The following is a 27,045-nucleotide window of genomic DNA, read 5'->3' as shown; positions in this document are numbered from 1 at the left end:
TTTATACTCCCTGATGCTCCCTGAGCTTGGTTGTTTGCTTGCAAATGTGTCATTACCTCACTAGGTAACATCATCAGTGCTTGTGAGTGTGGGATTTGCTCCCCATTTAGATACAAAAGCTTGCCTTGCCAGGATTGTTGATGGTATGACTTTCTCCTTAATCCTTGATCAGGGTATTCTGCTTGATTGTTTGACTGGTGTTAATCTCTGCAGATCTAGTTGTAGGCTGTTGAAGAGCATCTGTTTTGGTGTTTTTGTTTCTTTCTTAGTTTTTTTATTGTTTCTTTTGAGGCAATATCTGAATGCCAAACTTCCAGGCATTTACTAGCATTTTTGGATTTAGCTTGATCTAGGATGCACACAGCTTCCCAATTGAAATTATGGTAGAGTCTGCCCATGTGTTATGATATTAAGAACTTTTCATCATGTCTTCTGAACGCTAGTTGGTGTTCATGAATATATTTTACTAGTCTTGCCGGCTGTCCTACATAGAGGCTTGGCCAGAATAAGACATGGTCTACAGTGGTCTAAGATTGTACACATAAAACCAGACCATATGGCAGACTTTCCTTCTTACTTTACCTGTCCAAGCAGAGCAGAGCAGGGGTAACAGGGATCCCACTTTGCATATGTAACACCCCTCCCAATTAAGAACTAATTTGTTATCAACACCCAAATGGATTCAAAACAGTTTGAGGGCATCTGCTACAGGAATACAGCCTCATTATCTGCATCCTACTCTTCATAAACATATCCCAAGGTATACTTTAATAACGTAAGAAAATAATTGGGGGAAGTGAATATTCTGGGGAAAAATTATCAATGATTCCATAAGGAAATTTTTTTGTAAAGACTTTACAGAATGTTGGAAGTTAAGAGCAATAAAGAGGAGTGCAGATTGGGAAATTTCAAAGAAAAAATATGAAGGAACACTATATTCTCAGGGCTCTTTTATGAACTGGCAAAAGGTACAAGGGACTTTATACCACTGTGTACCTTTCTCTTTGACATCTATTTATGATAATCTAAAAATACAAATGAAAACACATATACAGTCACATGAATAAAAGGTGGCTTTGAAGAATTGCAGGGTTTAGTTTTTTTTAAGAAACTGGCACATCAGAAGTGAAGAACATGAAAGGCTTTGTTAGATTTTAGTATTAAAGAAGACGCAGGAAAAAAAGATGAGTAGAGCACACAACCTTTCAGGAAAGCTTAAGAACACATTGGCACAAGAATGTAGCAACTGTCTGTGACTCCTTAAAGCCCCAGCTTTGTTTCCAGAGCTGATGGATATTTTAAATGTAGTGTTCATGTTCTACATATTCCTAAACATTTTTTTTCTGAATTTTATCTGGAGCATTTCACAGTTCCTGCAGCACCATAAATATTTTCTAAAAATGAACTTATGCACTTTGAAGCTAATATACTCTCCACAATAATTATGCAAAAGGACTCTGAAAGTGAAGTTTAATTGCCTATTAGCTGTGTAGAATAAGTTCAGAAGAAGAAAATAAAAGACTGTTAAGTAATATATCCCTAAATTTTTTAGTCAAATGTATTTCAACTCCTTTAATGAACTCAATAGAAATGCTATCTGAATGCTAATATTTATTTGCTACATTAAAAGCAGTAGCATATTCAAAAAAGTAACTATGCTAAATATTAGTATCTCTTACGTTAATATTACATTATGTTTTACCTAAATGAAAATACTTTTTATTGCAGCCGATACTTTCATTTCTGTTTGTCTCCTGGCAGTAGAATGAATGCTAACACTTACACTATATGTCTTTAAATTACTTGTTAGCAAATGGTCAAATCAGTTATAATTAGCAAGATTCCATCTAATTAAGTCTGTGAAATCGAAAACATAAAGTTCTTTTTATAAAATATGTTTGTTTGAGTTATGGCATTTATGGTTGATATTTGCATCTAAATATTTTCAAATATTATACAAACATGCCTGAAATAACAGGCATGACAATTCAAAAAATGTGTGGAAAGCACAACTGATCCTTACTAAAATGTGTGGGATTCTGGAATCTTTTCAAAAGAGACTGTGACAAACATCAAAGAGATTCATTCAACTGATCTACAGTGAGAAAAACTGTAATTTCCATTCTCTACTATAACTGATAGCAGATTTAGAATCACCATAATCTTGAAACTATGTTTCACAATCATATTTAACCAATAAATTATTGTTAAAAGGCAAACTTATTTCAGTTAATGTGCCCATGATAGAATATGCTAAAGAAAATTAACAGAGAAAACACAAGTGCAAAGTTATTTGATATTAATATCTTACTACACATATTAACGTGTTGTAAGATTTTAACTTAATTCTTAACTCTTCCTGTCCTACACAGTACCTTCCATGGGAAAACAATTTCCAACCTTCATACCAAGCAATATAAGTAGCCCTTATTTAGCAACCACAATTATGGCTGGAAATTCCATCGCTAAGCAGTGTGATTGCTGAGCAAAATATCATGTGATTGTAATGGATTTACCATCTCATTTCCTCTTTGGTCACTAAGAGAAACATCACATGACTGGAACAGATTTACATTAAGCGAACTATATGACTGTGATTTATGATTTTATTTCCACCTTCTCTACTAACTCTGCTTGTGAACATTCAAATGGCAATTACATGACCACAGCATGTGGCAATGGTTGTAAATGCATGCATTAGCCATAAAGCTTTTTTTTTACACTGTCATAACATTGAACAGTTGTCAAACAAAGGATTCTATAAACAAGGAAATACCTGAGTATAGAAAAAAAAATCTGAAGCACCAACTTTTTCTGACTTCATCTCTTATTCTATGAGTAACAATGAGATGTTACTTAAAGATGAAGGAAAACTTGGCTTGGTGCAGAAGGACTATCTTTCTCTTTCTTTTCTTTTTCTTTCTTTTGCATGCATGCATGAAGAAGGTCCTGGATTCAATCCTAACATCTCCAGGGAAAGCCCTCCAAATCCTGCTTGGAACCTTTAAAAGACACAACCAGTGACAATAATATTTAGCTTGAGAATAAGTGATCTGCATCAATAGAAGGCAGCTTCCTGTTTCTCTGTAACTTGTGAAGGATCCCTCTCCAGCAAAATTATATGTCATGATAATATTTGGGCATGCCACTCTAAAGCCTTAAAATTAAAAACTGGTCATGCCCAATGGGAATTCTGAGAGCTGAAAATTGAAATTCAACATGGAAGAAACAATTTGTTCACTTTCCCAAGGTTAAAGAAAGTGAAGTGAGCAGAAAAGTGCTCTTACATGTTTCATTGTGAAATTTATTTGTATTAAACCGCACCCCAAAAAGATTTTGCTTAAAAAAATCCTACTGGTCTCCTGTTTTTTAAATACAAAATGTTCTTTGTGACCCATAAACACAACAAATATGGAGTCATTTGATTAGTTTTTAATGCTGTTGTAATATCATGCTCTCAGTACGGTGACATTTTGGATATTCATACATAAAAGCAAGGTAGTAACAGAAAACAAAATAATAATTTGGTCGCACTCAGAACCAACTGAACAGAAACCAGAATAATTGCAGATGCCTTTGCTTCCAGCCAAACAAACAAATAAAAATCCTTTATAAAAACAAATGTGTTGTCCTATAAACAAACTAAGAGGTTGTAATTCTTATCCTTATTCTTGTTGTTATTGTAGCATGGTTCATTCTTCCCAGCTTCTGGTGCCACAGTTCAATCCAACATTCTGAAGAGAAGTAAACTACAGAAGCTGTTGCTATAAATTTATTTTTCTGACTAGATTCCAAAAACCTTCCTGCACTTTGTTTTGCTTATATTTCAAATATTCTAACACTCCCACAGAAGAAACGCTCAAGAAAGGAAGCTGAATGTTTTAAACTAAAGACTATCTCTGTTGATTTATACTGTCAGAGGGAGAGAAAAAACTTGTGAGATAAATACCGTTGGGATTAGGTGTTTGGGCAGTTTCCCCACCTCTCAAGAACATGTACAGTTAGTATACCAAAGGCAGAAAGATCAAGATTGAAATGTGCCCTCCATTTAAAACAATGCAATCTTAACTAAGAATAACTCTTGCAGAAATTGTACCCATTTAAAATAAATGCCACCAAAGAAGATTGCTAATTAAGAGACTTAATTCCTCCCTTTTGCCATATCCAAATACTTCTCCCATAAGTGGCATTTATTTACTTACTTACCTAGTTACTTATTTACAACAACAACAAGTAGTAGTAGTAGTAGTAGTAGTAGTAAGGGATCTTGGAGATCATCTAGTCCAACCTCCTGCTCAGGCAGGAAACCCTATATCATTTCAGGTACAAATGGCTGTCCAGTCTCTTCTTAAAAACTTCCAGTGTTGGAGCATTCACTGCTTCTGGAGGCAGGTTGTTCCACTGGTTAATTGTTCTTTCATGAAATTTCTCCTTAGTTCTAGGTTGCTTCTCTCTTTGGTTAGTTTCCATCCGTTGCTTCTTGTCCTGCTTTCAGGTGCTTTGAAAAATAGCTTGATTCCCTCTTCCTTGTGGTAACCCCTGAGATATTGGAACCCTGCTATCCTGTCACTCCTCATTCTTCTCTTCATTAAATAAGAGATACCCAATTCTAGCAACCATTCCTTATATATTTTAGCGTCCAGTCCCCTGATCTTCTTTGTTGCTCTTCTCTGCACTCTAGTTTCTAGAGTCTCAACATCTTTTTTACATCGTAGTGACCAAAACTGGATGCAGTATTCCAAGTGTGGCCTTACCAAGGCGTTGTAAACTGGTATTAACATTTCACGTGATCTTGATTCTATCCCTCTGTTAATGCAGCCTAGCACTGTGTTGGTTTATTTAAAATTTAAAAAAAAATAAAATAAAATATTTAAAAAAATATTTAAAATAAAACAAAAATAAAACCTATTTCTTTAGCCATTCATGTCAAGCAAGTGGCATGCTAGACAAAAGGCAGAAAATACTGTAGTGGATGCAGCGTGATTTCTTTACAAGGATAAATAAGTAATTCAGCATTGCATTTGGATTGCGGGACTAAGAGATAAGAGATCTTTTTCTGATCTAAAACTTAAAACATATACAGGTGGTCCTTGACTTACAACAATTTGGTTAGTGACCATTCATGTGAAAAAAATGTGACTTATGACCATTTTTCTTAGTTACCACCTTTGCAACATCCCCATGGTCATGTGATCAAAATTCAGATGCTTGGCAACTGGTACATATTTATGATTTTTACTGTGTTGCAGGATGATGTGATCACCTTTTGCATCCTTCTGTCAAGAAAAGTCATTGGGAAAACTAGATTCACTTAACAATGGTTGTAAGTATAAACATGGTCATAAGTCACTTTTTTCAGTGTTCTTGGAACTTTGAATGTTGACTAAATGAACTATAATAAGTCAAGGACTACCTGTATTCTAGACATGTCTTTAGACATCTTTAGATATCTTTTTTTGGAAAAAGAAAATAACCAAAGAATGGAAGATATGTACTCTAATGTGGTTAAAAGGACAGCAGCTCTAAGATCAATAATAGCTCTAGATACTTTTTTTCCCCTACTTACATCACTGATGTTGTTAAAAAATTGGTTTTTATAAGGGCATCTTTTCAAATTTTATGCTATATATTTTTAAGCTCACAAAATAACTCTGGACAGCTCCTGAGCACAACCATTTATCTACTCTCATACAATTATTAGTTTGCTGTTTTAATTAAACAAACATCATTATTCTTATTATCTGTACAGAGCAACTGGATTTGCATGGAATTGCATTTATTGGCCTCCACTGCAATCTTCTGTGATTAATGATGTTCACCATGAAAATAGTTTCCTTTTTAATAAATATATATATATATATATATGAATGATTTTACTTGTTAAATATTACTATTGTCCTGTGCACATGGGTAATGACTAAGAATTAAACGGGAAAGAAAAATGGGCTGGAATTAAAGGATCTGGTGTTATGGTAAAAAGATTAGTTGAGTGGAGGGAAGACAGTTCCAAATACTATTAGTGGCAAGTGTGAATTAAATGACACATACTATTTATTCTTTTTTCTTCACACTGCTTTTAAACTCCTAGGAAATTTGTATGCATAACTAATTTATATTATATAATAACTTATTTATATAATAAGTTTATATTTATAAACTGATAAGCTACCTAATAAAAATTGCAAATCTACTCACCAATAGTCCTCTTTACCATTTTAATGTATCTAGATTTAGTGCACATATTTATAGCGCAATTATTAGCATGACCAAATATCTTGACATTATTTCTGCTGCAAGTAGTACTTCAGAAGATGGATATTGTTAATTTGGCTAGCAAGGCCAGTAGATCTACTGCTACCCATATCCTGATCCCAGTGAGTCACACCAAGATAAGGACTTGTGCAATTTAATTTCATTAAGAACCACTCAAATACATACTTAGCACTATCAGAGCAAACAGTAGAACATTTTGTGTTTCTATATTCTCACAAGAGCTACGATTTAGATTATAAACTCCCTACTCTCTCAAGGAGTAAAAGCTAAAAGGTATTATTTCAGAATGTTTTTGGACAAAATAATGCTAAACCTAAATGCTAAATCTCTTCTTTGATTCAAAAAAGCTTCCAACGAAATCATCTACCATACAAGTATAATAAGTCCCGAAAACTATACCACTATTCTCAGGACAGCAATCAAACTGCACAAAAGCATTTTCTGTGTAGCAGAAAATTGCCATCTTAGTAAATTAGAAACTACCAGCATTTAACAATTAAAATTTTCTCAGTGATAGATTTTTTAAAAAATGTTTTTATTTCTTATTTACTGCATTTTTTCTCTAAGAATTCAAACAATTGTCACAAACTACAATATCTTAGCTAAATATAGAATGATTTATTGTAACAAAGTGAACTGATTCAGACAAAAAAAACACTATTTGTATCTGTATTCAATTCTAATTTTCTCCTGCACTCAGAGTCTAAGTTCAGAATACTCATTCACAACTGTAAAAAGAAAAATTTGTACAAGCATATTGTCCTTTTTTAAAAATAATTTTAATGAAAGTTTTTATAACAATAGTATAAGAAAATACAAACTAAACTTATAAATAAGGGAAACTAAAAAAAACAGAATGAAATATATAGAAAAAAGAAAAAAAGAAAAACATATAGCTTTCAATCTCCATCACAAGTACAAACAACATTAATAATTAATCACCCTTACAACATTACATGGAAATATCTCTTCTTCCCATAACCCATCCCTTATCATAATATATAAACCATTAACATTTTAGTTTGAATATTAGCAGAAAGTCCATAAAGGGATCCCAGATTTTTATAAACATGTCTTATTTTAACCTTGATCAAATTTGTACTCCTTCCTTTTGCTTCTATCAATCTTAATCTTTAGTTTATTCTGATGCTGTCATATGATTTAATCTTTTTTCCCATTTTCTTTTTCTCATCTTGAAGATTCCTTCAAGGCTTAAACCAACTTCTTTTTTAAGTCCTGGAGAAAGTCCTTACCTAGGTCAATGTTTAGTTTTCTGCTATTTTATTTCTAATTCTTTGTGTTATAAAGCTTACATTTAATTTTTTATTCAAGAACAAAGGAAAAATTGCCAGTTAGTTTTTCAAACTTGTCATTCTGAAGATCTCTAGTAACCTTAAGGTAATTGGATAATTTCTGAAAGTGAATAGAAAATGAGTTATCGAACTCAATGTTCTTTAAAAGGCTCCACCCTGGTTGAAAACATGATGGTACCCTTTGTCTCTCAGCACTCAAACCAGCTGTCTTATAGCCTCATTGCATGGAGCAGGCATCTGGAACAGATGTGGCCAATCTCCCATCTTCTTTTCTACTCTGTGGGATCAGAGTTTCTGTGGAATTGGTCTACTCACCAGTCTTCAGTGTTAGCCATGGTTGTCTCATTCAAAAATGTCTTAGCTTGCCATTCCTTACTTAGAAGCTCCTACAAGCACATGGCCCTTATGTAATAGCAAACAATATTTAGCACATTTGTTTAAGAGATGCAAAAATTTTGGAAGATTGTCATGTTACATGCAAAATTCAATGAAATACAGCAAACATTACAAGGTCTCAGATGAGACTGCCAAAATCTTGCAGGATTTTGTGATCCTGTGAAATTTTTGTAAAATAAAAAATATTTTATCTTCCCTGGAGAAGAAACATACCTGTTGGTAGAAGTTCTTGCCCATTTTATACATTGATAGATATTAAATACATTTTTAATTATCAGTAAGGGAGAAATATTTTGAGACAAAAGTAAGCAAGAATGTGATTATCACTTTTCAACACCATATTTTCTTGTACCTATTTCTTGCCAAAGAAAGATAAAATCTGACTACTCAAAATGCCCCAATTTTATATTTTATCATAATTACACAATGTAAACTTGAAGGAAAAAAATAAATGCATTAAATAGAAGTTATTCCAATCAACATTCTTTAACAGAAGCTTTATTTAAACTTTCTTTTAAAGATTCAGTACTAAACAGGTGAAAGTAAGAGAAAACATCATATCCAAAAACTGCAATATACAGCCTGCACTCATAGAAATACAACTGAATGGCTTGGACCTTTTCCAAAGGTAATTTATTGCAGGTCTAAATATAAAGTAGGTTCCCTTGACACAGAACTGTGTAATGTCTACAAGACAAAAACCAGCACACAGCGTTAGACAGACAAGGGGATGGATAGAAACAACTATTCAGAGCTTTGTTGGCTGCCTGCCATTCTGCAAATGGTACAATTATGAAATATTTGAGATCATGACTTTTTATAAGATTAAATGCTGAGCTGTGTGTGATCAACACACAAGCTTAACAATAACTCGCCTTGGATACCAAAACCATGGCCTCAGAATGATAAATTGCACGTCCCTTGCGTGCATAAAACAATCCTACTCTAGGGATAGATAATGCACAGTAATAAGCTGCATCCTCTCAGAAAGCTGTCATGTCAGAATGAAGCTAGGAGCTCTTGATTTAAGATAAACTATTTTACCCACCGGAAAAAATGTATCTACAGCAGGTGACTTGCTATATCTCCCTACACTGATGAAGAGAAACATGACACCTCAATATCATGATTATAAACAACTACGGGGATAAGATTTGCTTTAGGCAACAAACAATGCCTGTCAGAAGGACAACCGGCTTAAGGAAACTAAAATGTACTTAAGTAGTTTCTGATTACATCAGAATCTAGATGCAAATTCATTATCATAATGGCTGCAAATAAGTACTCAAAGAGAATGTTCCTGAACAGTGAGCCTAAAACCCTCAGAATTCAAGGGGTGGATCTAATTGCAGCAAGCTACATCCTAAAAAATGATGGGGAAGGAGGATACCAGGTATGGCAAATTACACACAACTCTAAATTTCATGACCATTCCAATGGAAGAATGAAAAAGGCAAAGTAGGTATATAGGAAAAACCGCACAGCAAATAAAAGATACCTCAAAAATTGCTATTACTCTTATCTTTCTCATCTTTCCTATTACCTTCTACTATTGATATCTTGTTGTTGTTGTTAATTGCGAAGTTGTGTCTGACCCATCGCGACCCCATGGACAACATTCCTCCAGGTCTTCCTGTCCTCTAACATCTTCTGGAGTCCATTTAAGTTCACACCTACTGCTTCAGTGACTCCATCCAGCCATCTCATTCTCTGTCGTCCCATTCTTCTATTGCCCTCAATCTTTCCCAGCATTAGGCCCTTCTCCAGTGAGTCCTTCCTTCTCATTAGGTGGCCAGAGTATTTGAGTTTCAACTTCAGGATCTGGCCTTCTAAAGAGCAGTCAGGGTTGATCTCTTCTTGGACTGACCGGTTTGAACGCCTTGCAATCCAAGGGACTCGCAGGAGTCTTCTCCAGCACCATAGTTCAAAGGATTGATATCTTATGATTATATTATTTTATTGTTTGTATGTATGTACACTGTGCTTATGCGCCAGAGATAAATTCCTTCCTCATACATAGCCAAGAAAGAATATTCTATTCTATATTCATCTCTCTTATTATAACAATAGACTTTTCCACTTCAAGATACTCATTTTTTTTCTTAATGTGGGATGGGAAAAGAAACAAATGCTTGCATTTTAAGCATTTCTAAAATGCTTTGAATATTACTATGGTCTGTGTCAAAAAGAATGTCAGCAACAATAATCCTAACAAACATAGCTTAACATTAATTCTGCATATTTTCAATGAGGACACTGCATTCAGCATTATTCTTGGGGAACAACATAGATGATCTTTGAAACAAACAACTCATCTCAACTTGGCACTAAGATGCTGCTGCTGGTTTTGGAAATGTTTTCAAGAAGCTTCAACTCTGTTTACACATTTTGATCTTGCTTTCTCCTCTCTACCCCCCAGGACTGAAAAAGTCCATGTTACAGATAATTTTAAATTACTATAAAGGCATAACAAATTAGGAGACAGTGAAATGAAGAGGAGGAGAAGAAAAGAGAAAGGACAGGTTAAGACTTTACAAACTCTGCTTATGCAGATAAGCAGGATAGTTTTAATTCCTATTTCCTTAACTTTCATTTTCTTCTGCTGATGTAATAAAAAAAATCCCACTTCTGCTGCATATATCAGAGAAAGCAATTCTAATATAGTCATGGAATATGCATCCACCTAAGAACTTTCTGCTCTACTAATCTTCTTCATAAGAATGAAAACAGAAATAGGAAGAAGTAATTCTGAACTCTATTATTAATTGATGAATTAGAGTAAGTACAATTCTTTATAGTATCCAATGCAAGAATTTGTACCGAAATAATTACAGTGATAAGCCAGAAGAAGTCTGATCAGCAAATGTATCAACAACTTTTATAAGTAGAACTGGCAAAAGGTATAATATTCACAACACTGCCAGTCTTATAAGCAGTCGTAGTTCAGTACTTTCCAGGTAGGTCCCCTTCAACACCTGTCTACAAGAAGATGATTCCTATCAAAAGCACCAGTGAAAACCAAAAAACTCAAACCTAAGATGTCATGTCTCTAGTCTCCACTATACCTAAAGAGGTCCCAAAGTTCACATGGAATCTCTTAATAAATTGTCTTTTATTCTTCAAAAATAGTCATCAAACTGTAAAGCACTAAAATCCTTAAAAAAATCATGGAATCACAATAATTAGTAATTCACAAGATGTCAGATTTTAAGTTAACTACCAATTTTGTTCAAATGTTTGTACAGCCACGTTTTGGAGCAGGTAGCATAGCAATTGGAAGGTCCATTGTATCATCAAAAGGCTTTTAATCTGGCTATCAGAAGCCCCCTAGAAATTTGAGGGACTATCCCCTAATTGCTGATGTAGAAAATTATTTGCATGGGGTTAATTATAATTACATTTGTGTTAAAAAAATTAATTGTAATGATATTAATATGATGCATATTAAAAACTGAAAACAGTCCTATATAGGAATCCGCTGTTGACCCAAAAAATAAGAGGATATGTTATGAATAAATACTGGAGAACAATTTTTTTCAAAAATTTTGTTTCCTGAAAGACATTTAGTGATTATAATAAGATTCCTTCAAATTGATCCCAAAAATAATTTCAGAATGACTGTATTGTATAGAAATCTTGAGAAATATGAAATAGCAGCCAAAAATCTGTAAGATACATTCAGAAGTATTCAGAAAGCAAAATCTTTGTGGACCAATTAAGGCAACTGCAGTGAGTATTTTGCCTCTTTATTTTTTTTCCTTCTCTATTGCACTGCTTAGCAAAACCACAGAGTCTGTTTTCAAGCACACTCACCCTTCTATCCAAGATGCTAGGAGTGAAAGGTAAATCTTGTCATTTTTACTAATAGCCTTGTAAAGACAAAATGTTATATACCAACTGTACCACATCTTTAATTAGCTCTTTAAAGCCCTTCACTTATCGAACATGGGATTTAAAAGCTCAACCACAAAGCCAAAGTGCATATTCACTGAAAAGCTGCAGCTAAGATATATACAGCCACAAGAAGTTAAAGCACAGAATTGGAAAGGAGATATGCGAGCTCTAGGAGAAGAGATTTAATTTTTAAAACAATGTGGCAACTGTGTATTTCTCATAGAAAAAATGGAACTAATGCTTATGTTATTAAATGAGATAGAATTAATATTGAAATATTAGCATTCAATTTAAATACTATCTGATAGGCAAAAATAGACTTTAATAATAGGGGTGTTGTCTTACCTAAACGCCTTTTCTCAGCAGGATGATGTAGAGTCCAATGGATGGGTTCTATGACAGCCTTCCTGCCCGGCAGACTGGGTAAAAACTTTGGCCACACCCCTCCTTTGGGCGTGACCCCAGTTTTGACTGAGGCGAGAACCTTTGTTGGAATTGATATGGTAGCTCCTTGTTCAATACCTGACTAGACCTAATATCTGGGGGGGGGGGCTTGGACTCTACATCATCCTGCTGAGAAAAGGCGTTCAGGTAAGACAACGCCCCTTCTCCAGCAGGATGGCTGTAGAGTCCAATGGATGGGACATACCAAAGCCCTCATGTCCCCCTGGGAGGGAGTGTCTAGGCCACTGAATCCTGAGCAGCATCCGCTGCGGCAAAGGAGTCTAAATGGTAATGCCTAATGAATACAGAAGGAGAAGACCAGGTTGCGGCCTTGCAAATCTCCTCCACCGACGCTTGTGTTGACCACGCAGCAGATGTGGCTGCGCTGCGTGTTGAGTGGGCAGTCACGTGTGTGGGCACTGGAAGTGCCTGCGAGACGTAGGCTTGGGCTATACAGGCTCTAATCCACCTACCTATGGTAGAAGATGACATCTTCTTTCCCATAGTTGATGGTTGGAAGGAAACAAATAATGCTTCCGTCTTACGGAAGGACGAAGTGCGCTTCACGTAGAAACACAGCGCTCTACGCACGTCCAGCTTGTGCCATCTATGCTCTAGCCTATGTCTGGGTTTTGGGCAGAAATCAGGAAGGATCAGTTCCTGAGATCTGTGGAAGATGCTGTTTACCTTCGGAATGAAAGCAGGGTCTGGTCTAAGAACGACCTTATTCTTAAAGAAGGTACAAAGGTCCTTCCTCACTGACAGTGCTGCTAGTTCCGAAATTCTCCTTGCTGAAGTAATAGCCACTAGAAAGGCTACCTTCAGCGATAGGTGATGAAGAGAACATGAGTCAAGAGGCTCAAATGGTGATGATGTCAAGGCTTGAAGAACTTTGGGCAAGTTCCAAGATGGGTACCTGTGTATAACAGGAGGTTTAGTGTTAGCCGCCCCTTTTAAAAAAGCGCTAATCGCTGGATGTTGCACCAGGGAGGTTAAGTTATCACAGGAAAGTATAGTTGAGAGGGCCGATACCTGTCTACGAATAGTGTTGACTGACAGGCCCTTATTAAGTCCCTCCAATAGGTAATCTAGGATATTGGGAATAGATACTGCGGTTGGATCTAGCTGAAGAGGGATGCACCACCTGCAAAAACCTTTCCATGTAGCATCGTAGATCCTGTTTGTGGAAGGTCTTCTTGATGCTTGTATGATTGATATCACCCCTGAGGAGTAGGATTGCTTGGCTAAACTTTGCCGCTCAAATGCCAAACGGCTAGTTGTAGCCATTGCGGATCTGGATGCAACAGCTTGCCCTGACTGAGAATTACTTGGTCCGGGGGAATCCTGCATGGGGGTGATATCGAAAGATCCACGAGGTCGGCAAACCACGGGCGCCGTGGCCAATGTGGAGCAATCAAGATTACCTCTGCACCTTCCAGGATCAACTTGCGTATGGTTGCCGGTATTAATGGCAGCGGTGGAAAGGCGTACAGGAGCTGCGCCGGCCACCGACATCTGAGAGCGTCCGTTCCCTCCGATCCCGGCGTCGGGAATCTGGAGAAGAACCTGGGGAGTTGTGTGTTCTTCGGAGTGGCAAATAGGTCCAAATGCGTCTGTCCGAACCTCCAGGAGATCTCCTCGAACAGACCCGTATCCAGTCGCCATTCCGACTGATCCACCTTGGCTCTGCTCAGGAAGTCTGCCTGGAGATTCGTCTCCCCTGAGATGTGTTCCGCTCTGATGGAGCTCACATTGGTTTCTGCCCACCGAGCCAGAGCTAATGCCTCCTTCATTAGTTCCGCGGATCGCGTTCCTCCCTCCTTGTTGACATGGGCCTTGGCTGCTACGTTGTCTGTTAGAACGAGAACGTGTCTTCTCGTTACTAGGTGGGAGAATTGACATAGAGCCAGGTGAATGGCCTGAAGCTCCAGCCAATTGATGCTGTGAGAAAGGTCCTTCTGAACCCACTGGCCCTGCGCTATCTGGGTTCCCAGATGGGCTTCCCATCCGAATAGGCTCGCATCTGTTGTGAGCATAATCCTGTTCGGCTCCCTGAATATACTCCCCTTGAGTATCATGGGAGATATCCACCAATTCAGTGATCTCAGTACTTGTTCTGGCAGGTACTGAGGTTCCTCCTCTGGTAGGGGAGGAGGAACCACTGCAACTCCCTTGAGTGGAGTCTTGCCCATGGGACAATGCCCATGCAAGATATCATCTTTCCCAGGAGCTTCGAGAGCTGTATCAGAGGTACTCTGTTTCTCTGAACTTGGTGAACTAGCTTGGAGATGCTGGTCTGACGCTCCTGGGAAAGGTATACCCTGCACTGGGACGAGTCTATCACCGCGCCTAGGTGCTGCAGTTTCCTTGAGGGGGTGAGATGGTTGTGCTGTTGGTTTGTCCGATGTATGTGGTGGGACAAGTGGTGCATGGGATTTCGTATACTCCTTGATTTTCTAATTCAATTTTATCTTTGGGGTTTCTAAGGATGGTGGATATTTTTCTGTTTGTGCAGAATGCTGTTTTGATGTTGTGAAACAGCATTCTGCACAAACAGAAAAATATCCACCATCCTTAGAAACCCCAAAGATAAAATTGAATTAGAAAATCAAGGAGTATACGAAATCCCATGCATCACTTGTCCCACCACATACATCGGACAAACCAACAGAAGAATAAGTGCACACATTGAAGAACATAAGAACTCAGTCAAAAAAGAGGAACCAACATCTTCCCTGGTCCAACACCTTAAAGCCACAGAACATGAAATTGACTTTAAAAATACCAGAACCATTGCCAAAAGTGAACATTTTAATAACAGAATAATCAGAGAAGCCATCGAGATAGAAAAACGCCCACACAGCATGAACAAGTGAGATGATACCTCCCGCCTACCAGCCATTTGGAAACTCGCCCTTATTGACAAACGACTCCCTAACACAAAAAATGATACCAGACCCACACTCACAAAAACCACACAGGAGGTCACCACCACACATCCACGCAAAAAGCAAACCCAAAGCCACACCAATGATGAGGCACAACCACAAACCAGAAGCCAGACCACAGCTGCATCATTAGCCACTTTAAACCCCTCCAATCCATACATGAAGCAAACTGACACCCTCCATGAAGAGGAATCACGACCACGAACGCGAAGCCAAAAAATAGCAAGGCAGCCCAAAATCTCAAACCCCTCTGCAACTCAGACTAACCTGAGCACAACCAAACAGAACACTCCCCCAGCCAATCAGAGCACAGCCAAGCCCCTAACCATTCAGAACACACCTCCACCCAATCAAAACACAGCCAAGCTCCCACCCAATCAGTTCATACCCCCACTGGCAGTTAAATGGAAGAAACAGCTAAGACCACACATTGCTGCTCAAAGCACGAAGCTGAAAACACCAGCCTGAAGATGACGAATGGGACTTCGTCGAAACGTCGCCAAGACACTTCCAATTTTACACGGGAGAAAACCCGAACAACCAAAGACATACAAATACCCGCGAAAACCTCAGAAAACATATATATATATATATATATATATATATATTACATTGCCCCCAACAATCTGGGTCCTCATTTTACCTACCTCGGAAGGATGGAAGGCTGAGTCAACCTTGAGCCGGTGAGATTTGAACCGCTGACCTGCTGAACACAGTCAGCTAAAGTGGCCTGCAGTACTGCACTCTAACTGCTGCGCCACCTCGGCTCATGCCAAAACCCCAGCTCCGGCAATGGGGAAAACGTTGCGATACATCACGACACATCACCTGATGTGGCAAGTTTGACACCCCTGAGATAGGCTGAATAACACTTACACAACTATCCTGAATATTGTCCCTTTTATCTTCTATGTATTAATTGGAATGAGCACATACCTTTACATGTGGGTTACATATCAGGAATTTGAGGAGCAAATTACCCAGATAACAAAGAAGAGAGGGAATACTTCCTGGTGAATCAACTTTTCAATTTGTTCCTATTTGTAATTTGTATAGAGAATGTAATTTCTTTTCATTCAGCATTGACTGCTAATCAGTAGAAAAATATATGTAGTTCAGGCTGGGGACTGTGGAGTCCTTGATCCTCTTTGAGCTTGGTTGTTTGTTTCCAGATGTTTTACTATCAGACTAGGTAACATCATCAGTGCCAGTGAGTGTGGGATTTGGTTCAGGAGCTTGCCCTGCCAGTGTTGTTGTTGATGTGATTTTCTCCTTGATAATTCCTTGATGACGGTATTGTTTTCTTGTTTGTCTAGTTCAGGGGTAGGCAACCCAAAACACTTAAAGAGCCACTTGGACCCGTTTCCCACCAAAAACAAAACACTGGGAGCCGCAAAACCCTTTTGATATCTAAAATGAAGATAACACTGCATATATCCTTTTTTACCTTTATTATAGGTGTGTGTGTGTGTGTGTGTGTGTGTGTGTGTGTGTGTGTGTGTGTATGTATGTATGTGTATACACACACACACACACACACACACAAAGGTAAAAAAAGGATATATGCAGTGTTATCTTCATTTTAGATGTCAAAAGGGTCTCTCTCTCTCTCTCTGTCTGTCTCTCTCTCCCTCCCTCTCTATCTGCCCTTGGTCTGCCACTCCTCTTCCCTCCCCCCCTCTCTTTCTTTCTCTCTCTCTCTCTCTCTTTCTCCCCCCCCTCCTATCTGCTGCTCACCTGGCAAGCTTCAAGCTGTTGTCCAACAAGCAACCTCTCTTTTATGACTCATGGACTTCAACTCCCAGAATTCCTGAGTCAGCCTAGCTGGGCTAGCTAGCTCTCTCCTGCCCTTCCTGTTTCCTGCTTCCTGCAGAGACGCAGCAAAGGGAGGAGCTCCGCCCAGTAAGCTTTTCAGCTCCTCTGAGAATACTGTGAGTGCACTCTCTTTTACACAGACACACACACACACACAAAAACACAAACACACACACAGAGAGAGAGAGAGAGAGAGAGAGAGAGAGAAGCAGGGAAGCGCAATTGCCTCTCTCTGTCTCTGTCTCTCTCTGCAAAGGCAGAGGAGGCTGGGAGTCACAGGGGAAGGCTCAAAGAGCCGCATGCGGCTCCGGAGCCGCAGGTTGCCGACCTGTGGTCTAGTTTAATCCCTGCTTATCTGGGTGTTGGTCTTTTTGTCCCTTTCTTAACATTTTTTTATTTCTATTTATTTCTGTTTTGAACAGTCTGTAAATTTGGCTTATCTCTATTTCTCTTTTGATGGCTTATTTGTTTGAATGCCAAGTATTTTTGGATTGAACTTGCTCTAGAATGTTCAGTGTTTCTGATTGAAACTATGGTCGAGTCTGTCAATGTATTGTGCTATTAAGGGATTTTCATAGGGTCTCCTGACTCCTAGCACTCTGCTAGTCTTCTTCCTGTCTATCCTTACACTCTACATTCTTTTTAAAAAGGAGTCATTTACAACCTGCGCAAGCAGACAACCAAGCTCAAAAACATCAAGGACTGCACACTGATTTCATGTCAGAAATGTCTGGACACAAGCTGAAATTGTAAAAAACTGAGAATTACAAAGATGCACTTTGTAAAAGTTTTTTTTCTCTAAGCACATTATTGTATGAAATGAGTATATTAGTATTAATATACTAACTATAAGTATATTAGGAGGTTCATCATGAAATTAATCAGTGTAACAGAGGTTACACATCGGGGTCATTTTTTTCTGGCTTTTATATTGGTTTTACTTCTGTTCTTATAAGTCAAAGTCTTACAAGTCAAAGAAATGCACAGACTTGTACTGACTTGTACTGACTTTCATCATACAAGCAAGGTATGGTGCATTCCTTGAAATATAAATTTTAAGTATATTTCAATTACTTGGATGCTCCCAGGGCTCTGCTTCCAAAGTTTTATTCTTCTGATCACATAAATTCCTTCTTTAATTAAGTTTATTTATTGTCCCATTTATTCTACTCTCCAAACACACTATTTTGCTCTGTATCTTTAGATTGTAGAAGTTGAGGTTGATGCACACTGTTGTGTCCTGAGCCTGCAAAGGCAGGCTCGGGACGTTGCAATGGTCCCGGGCTGTTGCAAGCTGCCCGGGACCAGACTGAGTGGCGCCGGCCTAGCGCGCACGCGCAAGGCACGGAAGCGCACCAGATTGTTACCTTTTTGCCCGGGGATTCTATTAAAGGAGACAGAGAGGCCTGCAAGCCTCAGAGTTGTGTTGGAGAGAGAACTACTGAAAATAAAAGGCTGTTGGAATTAACAGAATGTGCGATCTTCTTTCGCCGTTGACTCGAGGACTCAACACATACCACAAACGGTACTCTGTAGAATACCATTTTCAAAGCTCATGCTAATCATCAGATAAATAACCAACAAATTATTGGTCATACAACATGGATTGTGCCAAATTATAGGAATTTCCAGCTACATCTCAGTTTGATTCTATGTTTTTACTTTGCTTTACAGAAATATTGTAAAGTCACTCCAACAACGTGCAGCAGTTTTACCTAAATAAACAAATCCTAGCTGGCTTGGCTAAAATATTAGAGGTTTGTGCAATACATGGTTTGGGTAGGTTAATGAGGCAGAAGAAGGAAATACACAGAAAAAATAATTATGAGTGATTTTAAGAGTTATTTTAAGCTTGCACAGAAAAGAGGAACTGCTTTTTCTGCATTCAAATGCAGTGAATTATAATAAATTATCTTTTAATTTCAAAATCTGGCCTAATTTCAAAGTTTATGCATTATATAATTTTACCAATTTAAAAACCTATCTGCCAAGGCAGCTTTACTCCTACTTCCAAGAAAACAAACTCATCTCTTTGAAGGACAGAGAAGCTACCACTGATTGAAAATGTAGCAGTATGGGCAATTTTGGGTGGTCCATAATGCATTATGTATCATCTGTGCCTCACAAGCCGGTTAGCTTCCAATGGGCCTTCAGGTATAATTCAAGATGTTGGCAGTTACCTATAAAACCCCACATGGAACAGGGTTATTTCTGGAACCATCCATCTCTGATTGTCTCTGCTCATCACACCAGAAATGTTACAGCACCCATCTATTAAAAAGTGTCATCTTATGAGGTCTAGGAGTTGTGTTTTCTCTGTCACTAGACCTGCCCTGTGGAACCTCATTCCCCCCCCAGCTCCAAATTCAGATGACCCCCCCCCTGTTGGCTTTTGCAAAGGATTAAAAATCTGGATGTTTCCACATATTTTTGGGCTAGCAAGTTAAACAAGCTGATTGCTGTTGGCTGATTGCTTTGTTTTAGTGTAAAGAAGAGAGTATAATGACTAGAAGAACTTCAAGGTCCCTTCCAACTCTGATTTTCTCTCATTCTAATCAGAAAAACAACAAAACTTTCTGATAATCAGGATGAATGTCACATATCATGAGTGGTACACTGGGCAGTGCAGCAGATGTGTGTCATTGGTTCTGTCAGAAACACACACAGTTGTTGTGTGGGAGGCTAGCATATTTGCCTACAGTCTCCATGATAAGATAAAATGTCTCCTAAATAATATTTTTAAAGCATTATAATATAATTGTATCTGCATTAAAATGTGTCGTGATTTGAAAAAAACAACATTCTCCTTCAAATTATTAATTCTCCTCATGTATGAGGAAAATGTATCCACTGGATGAAGTGAACCAGTGAGTCAACTCAAACAGTTTATTTCAACCAAAACCTGAAATGGCAAACATTCAGGTCAACTCTAAGAGAAATGCAGCCAAGCTCTAGTAGAGCAAGGACATTTGAAGTTCAGTTCACAGTCAAATGGTCAGTCATGAAGCAGAGGCTCCAGATGATTTTCTTTCTAAAACCCAATTCATTCCTTTCCATACACATATCCCACTTACACAAAAGTAAGTTCCAATAGGATTTACTCCCAGATAAGTGTTTAAGACAATCTGAAAATCTAAACACAGGATAGGTGCCTTCAAACTACTGTACATTGTTATATTTCAGTTTTGCTCTGGCTCCCCCAACTTCAGAAGTGCAAAGGATGGGAATTTAGGTTTTTTTTTAAAAAAGCAGTATTTGATTGGATTAGCAATGTTCTTGTTCTCTGCAATGTGCCAGGGTTTTTTTTTAATTTAAAAGAAGTAATCCTTTTGTTAAGATTAGGCTTTAGGTGTTCGCAAGTGGCTCACATTTATGATGATTGCAGAATACCGAACTGTCCCAGCCACATCCAACAAGAGAAAGCAATGGGAAAATGTGTTTGCTTAATGTCCATGTGAATTGTTTTAACAATTATAGTAAAAATTATTGTAAAATTGAGCCTAGTCATATGATAACTTGCTTAATGATCACCTCTCTTAGCGACTGAAATTCTGTTATGACCATATTGTGGTCATAAGTCCAGAACTACCTACATCTCCTACTTCAGAACTGAGCTGCATTACACTGGCCACAAGAAACGCATACAAGTGCATGAATGTAATAACCCACTTTAACCTATGTAGAAGAGTTATTTGAGGATGAAAGCAGGCTGACATATTCAGGTGTATAAAAAAGGACAGAAAACAAGATCCTGATTTCCTTCCTTCTCAATGATGTGTTCTCTTCCTTAAGAAAGAAATTACATATCACCTAAAAGTTCAGCTTGGAGAAATAAAGTTCAGGGAAAAATAATGTGTTGAGAGATATCTCACTGTAGTTATGCTACCTTGAAACTTGCCCTTCAAATGCTACTGATTTTCTTCTGTTCTGCTGACCCTAAAGCTCCTCGGATTATTGTCTCCAGGAGCTGAGATAAGCAAAACATATCACAGCTTTAACCTTCTAAATATTTTCTCTACAGGATATGCAGTAACTGCCAAATTCTGGAAGGACTGACTAAAGTGTTAGCTTCCTCCACCCCAAGAAAGTTAAATGTTTGAGGTTTTAAGATAATTTACATTCTTTTCAAACAATACACCAACATGACAGCAGTCTTATAGAAACATATTTATTAGAATTTTGTGGAACATGACAACCGAGAAAGAAAGACAAGCTTTTTAGATAATATGAGAGACCAACTTCTATTTAACTCTAAACATATCAGTTTAAAGTATCCACTTAATATAATATTTTAGAAGTGATTATAAAAATTTAGTAATAAACTTGTCAAATGTTGCTAGACAATTAAAATGAGGGAGCCTGGAATATTAGATTATAGATTTGCAGTTAGGGACCTGTTATCTTCATTTTTGTACACTACCAGTTATGGGCAGTATTCTGTAAGTAATAAACATAATTATTATAAAACATGAATAGCTCTGTCCTATGGAAAAGTGTGAAAAAGCATACTCTAATTAAGAAGTTGTCTTGGAATACTACATCCTTTTCACAGCAAAAAGGGAAAAACAATGAAAAACAATACCAATTTTCTCCAAGGGATAATAGATACATTTGCCAAGATCTATCATGCTGAGCATTAGGAGGAGGTAAGAGTCCCTGCGGATTTTACTCCGCTAGTCATTGCCAACTCTAGGGAGTAGTGCTTATCTCCATTTCAAGGCCATTGAGCCAGGTTGTCCAAAGACATTTCCATGATCATGTGGCCAGCATGATGTCACGGAGCATTGTTACCTTCCCACCAAAGTGGTACCTATTTATCTACTTGCATTTGCATGATTTCAAAGTGCTAAGTTGGCAGGAACTGGGGCGAGGACAGGTCATGTGGCCCTCGGGTCTCAAACCTGGGCTACCAGCTTGCTAGCCGACAAGCCCAGCATCTTAACCGCTGAGCCACTGAACCACTTATGCTGAGCATTAAAACTGCTATATTTATTGAATGTATAGTTGAGAATAAAACCAGACGTGCATGGAATAAATTTCATATATTTTGGGGAAATAGTTTTAAAATCAATAGAGTGAACCCATTATCTTTCCAAGATAATTTACCAGTTCTAAATATTCAGAAATTCCTTTTGGGGATAACCTAGCTGTCCCAGCTAATGAGATTTCCACTACATTTGTAATTTGACATCTAGGATAATTTTACTCTGAAATGAAGTATTATTTTAAAATGTGCCACAAAGCAACAAATTATTAGCCTGATTTTGGCCACTGTTTGAAACTTACAGTATCATGAGTAACTGAGCCACAATGACTAGTAAAACTCTTTAGTCTCTCCCATTTTTTGCTAAGTGAATTTTGCCAAGGATTTTTATTTCCAATTTGTATTAAGGAAGGATTCCTTATGGATAAATAAGGAAACTTTGGGTTCATACCAAAGCCAGATTAATTAGTAAACCCAAGTGACCTATTTTTACTATCCCAATTTGTTAGCTATTATTAAACAAGAGATTCCTGATCTGGATTCATGGAACTCTGACTGTTATTACAACCTGACTTTTTCTCATGATATACATCTATTTAGCCAGAGTTTCAGATCATCATCCCAAATTTAGTAGCCTTAGTAACATTTGAGTTACAACTCCCAACATTTTGCAATAGCAGTTCCAATGAATTTGGACAATTACAATATTGAGAAGTAAGTTATTAAATAAAAAGTATGTGTTTAGCTTGCGGAGTTATTTTTTACATTTCCGTATAGAATTACTCAGGAATAGTAAATTTAAGGAATGAGCAGCTGTAAGACGGTGGATCTTTTTAACTGATCACCAGCCCCAAAACACAACCCAGAATAGGATTTTCATAATGCAAATCAAGGCAATGTTTATTTTCCTCTATGTTCACTGAGTTTATCTGGACAAAGTAAGAGCCATATTTTGCTCTTTAAGTAGCTGAACTAGTTTATGTAGTTGTATGCAACAGATGAGAGTTCAACAGAGGGAATTTTAGAATCATTTTAAAAGTCAAATCAACTCTTGTCATGGAGACACTCAGAATAATTTATGGTTGCTCCTGAATAGAGATGAGCAGCTTCCCTTAACTTAAAGGCAAAATCAGGTTTATATCACATGATAACAGATGCCTTCTAAAATTGAGTGGGACAAGAACCCAATATTTTACATATGAAAAAACATCTCAGTCACTTGCAAAATCCATTTTGATTCTTACCATCCCCAAACACCAACAACCTTACTCAAGTTAAGTTTTTTTCTACCTTACAATATGTATTAATTGAATTTTACTGGGTCTACAGGTTTTCTTTATAAATAATTACCATCTGTACTTTTAGTTATGTGACCTATTTTGGAGAGATTTTTAAAGATGGCTGAAATAGATGTGTCACCTGTGACTCCTTTACTAGCATCAAACCCAACTGTCTTTGCTTTGTAGAAAAGCATCTGGATAAACAAGAGTGAGAAACTGGTTAAGATATATGACTATATCTTCAACAGCTCAACTGAATTAAATAGCTTATCCACAAGCTGATCATTATACTCTCTGAGTCTTTTCCAAGTAGACCTCATAATCTGAAACTCAGCTTTCTTCTTACCTAGGGACACTAACTTGTATTTACTTAGAACTTCCTCTTCATATATTATTTTTGTGAATTAATGAATGCATAAAAAAAGTAGTGTGCCTAGTTGAGAGTCAGTTTTGTCTAGTGGTTAAGGCACTTGGCTAGAAAGCAGAAGAATCATTAATTCTAGTCCTGCCTTAGCCATTAAAACTAGCTGGATGACTTTGGGCCAGTCATTCTCTTTCAGCCCAACCCCACCTCACAGGGCTGTTATTGTGAGGAAAATAGGAGATAGGTATGTTGGATATGTTCACCACCTTATGTTATTTGTAAAAATAATAAAAGCGGGATACAAATAAATAAATAAATTCTAACTACAAATTATGTCCACATCTGCTATTCCAGGCACAATACCATTCTTCTGTATTCATGAAGTCCCTTTCCCAATTTAGAACTGTTATTATTTAGCTCTCTAAGTGATTCAAGAATTTTCAAGGCTTTTTCTTCAGAAGTTGTACTGAAAACAGTAGGGGAATAAAAAAAAATAAGGCAATTTTTGAGTAAGGCAAGTGGTGGCGAACCTATGGCATGCGTGCCACAGGCGGCACTCAGAGCCCTCTCTGTGGGCACGCACACCGTGGCCACTAGCAGCTCGCGCAGGTCCATTAGGCTGCTGCCGCCCGGCACAAAGCAGGCAAAATGGCCGGCTAGCAAGCTCGAGTAGAGATGTTAGAGTATTGAGGTGGCCACACCTACTTGGCCACACCCACCCAGTCTGCTGTGACCACCCTGGCCACACCCACCCAGTGGGCCACATACCCCACCCTCCCTGAGGGAATCACAGTGCTGATGCAGCCCTGGCACTTTGCAATAAATAAGTGGGTTTTGGGTTGTGGTTTGGGTTCGCCATCACTGATATAAACTCAAATCAAATATCTTTTATTTTAGTTACCTGCAATATACATGAATGGTTTCCTCATTCTTCGCTTATAAATAAATAAAAGAAACAGAACAGAATAAATAAAAGAAAGCAAATTCTTTATCCAACAATGGAAGTCTTTTGCTAAACTACTAAGCTGCTGGAGATATATGAATAGATTTCCAAACATTTTAGGTTCAAGAAGAAGCCTGAATCATAACTGGATTACAATCTATTAAGCTCTTCCCTCTTCCTTTTTTTTCCCAATATAAATAAAACTCAACCAAATTATTACTTGATTTGTTACGGAAAAGTTACAACTATATATATTTTCTCTAATGAAGCCAACAGAAGCTCAGAGATCTCCATTTCAGCTGGGAAAATCCTGTGAAGGACAAGCATCAACAGATAGTCCATTCCATTTCCACTCTATCTGATTTCAAGGAAAATCCATATACATTTAGTTTCTTGTTTAGCTTGGCCTTGGGCAATGTGTACATCAAGTGTTTTTTAATCTTGTTTGAAATAAACAAGATAACCCATTTTGAGATGCAAAACAATCTCCTGCTCTAGGATAAGATGTACGAATAAGTATATTTTTCTGAGTAAGATTTTTCTGAAGATAATAATTTGGGCTTTGTAAGTGCCAAATGGCATACTTCTACATAGCATAAAATATCATTTGATTAAACATGGAAAGAGAACAATCTTCCTGCTTTTATTTTTTAAAACCTGGAAATAGAAACATAGAGATATTCTGCTCTCTGGACAATCTGAATAATGGATATGAATTTCATAGCCTTACTTCCCTGTAAAATACCTGGTAATATTAATAATTTAAGTATAAATGAAAGTAAGGTCTGTATATATGCTTTATGCACAGATTCAGGAAAAGGAAAAGAAAGATACTATTTTAGTTCAGACTCTGTATTCATATTTGTTTTAGTTTTGCTCATGTTTCCCATTTTTAATATTCTAATCAAAAAACAATATTCAGTTCCTTTGGATGGAAACATTGTCAGTATTAGTCTTTCAGCTGTTCACTGCAGGTTTCCTGCATAAATCTCTCCACACCCTTACAGATGTTCGTATCTCAGTACAGATCTATTTCCCTTGAGAATCAGCCAAACCATTAAGAATCTGCATTTTAAGGTGGGAAGAGCTGTATGTATCTGGGAATGGAATATAAACTATCCAAAATCTGTTTAAGTCTTTAATTCTTCAAGTCACCCTTGAACTTCCTCAATAACATGGGAAAACAAGGATATTTCAAGGGGTATACGTGAAAAGCATGTAATGGGAGGGCATGGCAAGTGCCATGGGGACCACCAAACATAAAATGCATTATACTGCAAATACCATTTTGTTTAAGCTAGAATACACAGCCGTTACTGTCCCAAGACTCACATTACTCAACTAATACATTACATTAAATGTGTAAGTACTGATCTTTTTCACCAGAATGGGACCTGCACAGGAGGGGGAATCAGGGGAGGGACACAGGTCAGAAGGAGGCCACAGGTAAAAAAAAAAAAATTGGAGAAATACTGAGGGCCAAGAATGGACCAAAAAAAATGACTGATCTATGAAAGCTGAATTTATCTTCCATAAGCAATTCCTTGGATTGTTTTATCTATGTGAGTATAGAAAATTCTTCCTCCTTGTGTGGTATTCTACCTTGGATACGAGCCAGATAATTCTACAAGTAAAATATGAGTTGTTCCATTCATTAAGGTACTTCTGGAGCTCTTGGTTTCAGAATCTGCTACTATGCAGATGGGATAGGAAGACAAAGGTGATTTAACTAAAACTTAAGTGGATGTTCCCGAATTTGGCCACACATAGTGAAGGATATGCATATGCCTGAAACTCATGTCACCATGTTTCAGGGTTTTGTGTAAATACAGGCAATGTAGCCTCAAAGAGCATGTAAGGTAAACCTTCATAATCCAAAGTGGTATATTTAAGACACTAGTTTGCTACCAGACAACTGTGAGAGCTGGATATGTTCAAATTAATGGATTTCAATATGTCAAAAGACTGTATTCCACTGTAAGTTACATAAAGCTTTGAAAATTAATTTCTTAACTACCAGTTAAGTTTAGCTAAACAATATTGTTCAACTTAATAGAAAGGTTCCATTTTTGACCAGAGTAACTCCACAGCTGACTTCATGGAGATGTACTAATTACTAATATTATTTAAATCAGTCTGTTTTCTTTCTTCTGCTATATATCTCTCTAGATTTTTGAAGCACATTAAACATTTGATCCCAGAAGAGATCATTAAATTCTCTTTCTTCCTTTTCAGTCGTTTTTCAGTTCTTCTATGGAAAAAAAGTGTCTCAAGTGTCATTTGCATTAATTACCTACAATACCTTAAAAATGCAAAGAGCCCAAATCTCTTAATACTGCCTTTTTTCTTCTTTCCAATAGCTCTTTTAAAATGGCAACATTAAGCATCACT

General features: G+C 37.4%; 1 protein-coding gene across 9 annotated transcripts in view; it reads right to left on the bottom strand.

Annotated features, from left to right (window-relative positions):
• Positions 1–27,045, bottom strand: part of BMPR1B (bone morphogenetic protein receptor type 1B) — a 188,138-nt gene that overhangs the window by 47,008 nt on the left and 114,085 nt on the right. The window lies entirely within an intron of this gene.

The sequence above is a fragment of the Crotalus tigris genome, unplaced genomic scaffold (genome assembly GCF_016545835.1).
Source record: "Crotalus tigris isolate CLP2741 ecotype Arizona unplaced genomic scaffold, ASM1654583v1 scf7180000024151.2778019, whole genome shotgun sequence".
Classification (NCBI taxonomy): Eukaryota; Metazoa; Chordata; class Lepidosauria; order Squamata; family Viperidae; genus Crotalus; species Crotalus tigris.
The sequence above is the reverse complement of the archived record's forward strand: the minus strand, read 5'-3'. Positions and strand labels throughout refer to the sequence as shown.